The 4,924-nt window shown below is 39.8% G+C and overlaps 1 long non-coding RNA gene across 1 annotated transcript; it reads left to right on the plus strand.

The window, feature by feature from the left end:
- The first annotated feature begins 988 nt into the window (after positions 1-988).
- Positions 989-4,583, plus strand: LOC123059309 (uncharacterized). Its single transcript, XR_006427414.1, has 3 exons — positions 989-1,760; positions 2,063-3,108; positions 3,860-4,583. It is a non-coding gene; the product is annotated as an uncharacterized lncRNA (long non-coding RNA).
- Positions 4,584-4,924: the final 341 nt, after the last annotated feature.

Genomic DNA, 4,924 nt, shown 5'->3' on the forward strand with positions numbered 1-4,924 from the left:
GGTGATGGAGAAGTATCCGAACACTTCCCTCTACGCGGATTGCCCTTCGCATGTCTATGACTGTGGCCGGTGGCCTCCGTGGGCTAGCATGCCGCCAATCTTGCGTACGCGGCTTCTCACAAGTCTGAGAGTGTTGTGGCAGTTGCAAACGCCCGACATGCGTCTCCGGGGCGGGGCACCCTCATGGACGGCGCCGCCGCCGGCACCTACAGGGGGGAAACGGACGCGTCGGGTCTACACGGAGGGGATGTAGCTGTGGGTTTGGCCCGGGTGTTGCTCCCAGGTGTCCCTCTGTGCTGACCTGACACAACCGGGTGGAGAGGTCCACTGGTCAAAGCCCTTCCGTGGAAAGTCAAAGGGCTAGATCTCGTGGTCAACCGCTCCAGGGTTAGGCAGGACAAGGGCCCCGGGAGGGTAGCAGTGCCACCGGAGCATCGCACCGGCCCCTCATACATGCGGGGTGGTGTTGTGGCATCTCCGAAGAGGCGGCACGCGTCTCCGGGGTGTGGCCCCCTTCACGGACGACGATGACACAGTAGTAGACATTCTGCGGTAACGGTGCAGCGTGAATCTATCTATATATACCTCTATATCTATACCTACACCTACCTATACTAATTAGAGACTTCCAAGAAATTACCACGTTAATCAGTAATTAAGAGCCGTTCATCTTGTGGGACCGAATTATTACGGTGTAGATCTTCTAAGTTTTTTCCCACGTCAATCGGTGATTACGAACCATTCATATTGTGGGACCCAATTATTACGGTAAAGATCTTCCAACTTTTTTAGGTTAATCTAATCAAAACCAGAGAAAATCAACGGTGAAATTAATTGTGTTAAGCATCAGATCATCTCCAGCCATTAGATAATCCCACGTGCAAGCCTCCTGTCAGCCTCTCGGGCATGCCTCCTATCCGCATATATCTCACGTACACACATCTTCTCCCAATCTCTCACGTTTCTCCTTCCTCTCCCAATCTCTCACGTCTCTTATTCCTCTCCATCGCCAAAATGCCTCAAGATCCTCTCCTCTCATGTATGCATGGCCTCTCGCTCAGGCATCCCCTTTCACATGCAGGTCATCTCTCCATCGTGTATCAATGACCTCCTTCTTCTGCTCCCTTCCCCAGCCATCTCCCTCTCTCTATTCGGCCCTCTTATCGCCCTCAACCATGTTGCAGGTTAGCACGACATCCTCTGTCTTCTTTCTACATTATATCCCTCGCCAGTCCCGATTCTATGCATTGGCTCCCCTCTCCTCCCTTGATCTCTCTTTAATTGGAAAAGATAGCAACATGGTTCTCTGCTCTCTCATTAATGGCTTCAATCCAACTCCATTGCCGCAGAAATTTCTATAGATCCGTATTTTATTTTTGATTTTTTACTATTTTTTCAATAGTTCAGATTTGAATCATAAGTTATGATCGACTCAACTCGCTGCCCCGTCCGCTCGCCTTCATCTGTCTACTTCCATAATCCGTCTTGCTTTGCTGCCGCCGCAATCAAACACAACCGGCTTCCTGCTCCTCGATCAAACATCTCTCTCTTGATGGCTTAATTCCAACCAATGTTCCAACAGTGGTTTTCCCCTAATCGACGACTCATCTCAATCTATTAGTGTTGCATCAATACAATCTTTCCAAGTTTTCACCTCGGATAGGTTCTCTTTATGTGCAGTTTTCTCTGTCCAAAACAATGTCCATCGTTTCATCCCAGGGTCAACAGATAGTTGTTTCCAAGATTTCTCTATATAGCAGGTAAATTTGAATATCTCTATATATTTAGACTTTTCTCTTTCTTGATATTGGTGGTTCAGATTTGAATTTTAAGTCACAAAGACGAGTTATAATGGCTCCAATTGTAGAATAGCATGCACATAGATCTGATGAGACACAACCATGATGCCTCAGAAAAAAGGATTTAGATTGCGTTACAATAGAAAATCTGACTATAAAAAATTGACATCGTAAGTTTCTGTTGCTTTCCTTCTCTAACATGGTAATATTTAATTCCATGTAATCTCAATCTCCCATGGTAAATATTTTTCTTATCTACGCAGATTACTGAATTGAAATACAGGTCGTCAAAGCTGCAGGCCGTCAGCCCCTATCCCGATTTTCCATCATCTTGATGTTCAAAAGACTCAAACCAAATAAGGACAGGCTGCTATTTTAAGAGCATAATCAAAGCTTATGGCACTGGGCTGCCAGTATGCAAATTATCTCTTTAATTAGGAAAACCATAAACATGAGTCGTATTAGGCGGATTAATCAAGTATTTTTCCTTTACAGAAATCCCTCACGTCCACGGTCTATGATCTTTCTCCCGGTTGTATAACCCCAGTGTTGTTACAGGCGCAGATCAAGGACATGCTCTTGCATAGCTCCTGGAAGGAAAAATATCTAGCAAATACATGCAGAACCATGACGTGAAGATATTATATCTTGCAGTCCATCAGTGGAGTATTCGTTTGAGAAATCGATCGACAAAGTAATTTGGCGGAGTTGTTGGTTTAATTATGGTGTTCCGCGATATCTTATGTCCTAAGTCGGTAGCAAATAAGATACACGATCAGGTTTGTTCAATTTAGTAAATAAACTGTCTGTATCGGCTGCCTGTCAGACCTGTTTTCTCTTCTCATGCAGAGATCCAAAGTGGTGTTTTAATTCTGACCAGCGAATCAATGCAGTGTGTGGTATGGTGTACTGAATACTTCTGTGGAATATTTACTATATATTCCTCTTAACGCTTTTCATGTTGTTTAAAACCATATTTCAACCTGCTTTTATGAAATTAAGCATCTCTTCTTATTTTGTTGGAAAGTGGATATGTCATTTTGGAGCATTACTAGGTTTTCTATATCTACTTCTCTGCATTTCTCACAAGCAAAATATTTTTTTTCAGTTAACTTTGATCTGTTCTTTCAGTTTTATGCTCATGTAATGATCCAATAGAGATATGTGCATCTTGGAAGAATAAATTATGCTCTGTTCAGATGGAATTTCTTCTGATTATGCATTCAGAATCTCAATTAGGAGGCACCATAGCAGCACTTATTCCAAGCAACAAGGAAGATCGAAAAATGATGCAGAAGTTAACATCTTGGTAGTTTCTTCTTCATATATTTTTTCTACAACGTTATTTTAATGTCGCTCCTTTGCTAGATTGATGTACCATAAATAATAAAGCAATGGCATGAGTTCATTTTTTTTACAGTCTGCATATTCTGTTGTATAATGTTGGGACTTGCTTAGTAACATCTTCTATGTACATGTATCTGATTAGTAACACCAAGAAATTTCCAAGAGATTTATATGTACTAACTGATTCCATGATGCTAAACCATATGTTGTTGTAGAAGATATCCATGTTATACATACATGTGCAGACTTTACAACACACACATCGTGAGTAGATAAGTTTCAGTCTCTATTTCTTTATTTAAGCAGAATATATGGCCTTACATGCATCTATTTCCAATCTCATATAATCGAAAGAATCATGTTATATGATCTAATACCTTAGAAAGAAAAGGAAGGGATGAGGGTATGCCCTAATTAATTCTAAAATCACATTCGATAACTAATGTCTTTCTTTTACCGTGATGAGATGATTATGAAGAAATCCTTTGTACGTACACTTTGGTTGCTCTCTACTTTACGCATGTCAAATTTAACTTAGAGGTTTCATATGCATGACACATTTAATGACATCAAATTTTATCAAGTCATCAAAAGCATAGTTGGGAAGTCATTAATTTGTAATTTCGGTCATCTTTGAAGTAGGGCCATACTTGGCTGAAATTGGCGCAACAGTTCATTATTCACGGCAACTCTTATTTCTTTTTTATTTTCAGGTGAGGACAATTACTTAATGGACGGAAAATAGGTTGTTTATCTATATAGATGGCGCTACTTGAAATTATTATTTGTAAGTATTAAATGACATTCCTTTGGTGTATATGTACATTCTTTATTATGCATCAATTCAAGAATTAATTGAAATTATTTTTTTGTATACAAATTGATATTGGTTGGAAAGACCACATGAGCCTTTTTATTTTTTTGACAAGGTTGGCATAATGTTCAAGTTTAGAACTTCTGCAATTACACAAAGAAAACGTATTGTTCTTCGTTTGCAAATATTTTTTGATAGATGCTAACAGATTTCTGCCCTATTTATATATGAGATCATGGTTCAATATATTTCTGAAATTTCTAAGATCACCCTAATATCTTTGATAATTGGTCCATAATTTTCTATCTTCTAAATAAATGTTGCTTCCATGGATTATTGTAGGCCGAACAAACTAATTTCCTGCACCATATGTACTAGATTTCCCAAATGCAAAATGAGGTCTCAATATATTCGGTGAATGTGTTAAACTATTACAAAAAATGATCATGTTGAACGGTTAATTTTTGTAATCTTACAGCTACTTTTTATATTTTTATTATATGCATATAATATATCATAAATTATGCAATATTTGTTTCTTCTTTCTGACACTGAGCGAGTGTATTGGAACTTTGAATGCTCCGTACAAAGGGTCATAGGGAGCTTTTGGAGGTCAGGGCGAAGTGTGTGTGGCCACTGTGCGCAAGCATTCTGTACATGAAGTAGTTCCGTTTTAGCATTACTTCAACTTTGAGTTTCTAATTAACTTCTTCTTTTCCATCGTAAATGTGTGTACTCAAGATGGAAACTCACATATAGCACTGAGTGTAAATAACAAGCCCGTGCGAATGCATGGGTTGGCGACTAGTATTATTAAATACTCGGATCGCGATAAAATCATGAGTTTTTTACACGATGTGGGCACATGTGCTATAGGAGCGATGGTGATTTTTCATAAATTTTGGTGATGGAGAAGTATCCGAACACTTCCCTCTACGCGGATTGCCCTTCGCATGTCTACGAC

Source organism: Triticum aestivum, chromosome 3A (assembly GCF_018294505.1).
Source record: "Triticum aestivum cultivar Chinese Spring chromosome 3A, IWGSC CS RefSeq v2.1, whole genome shotgun sequence".
Lineage (NCBI taxonomy): Eukaryota > Viridiplantae > Streptophyta > Magnoliopsida > Poales > Poaceae > Triticum > Triticum aestivum.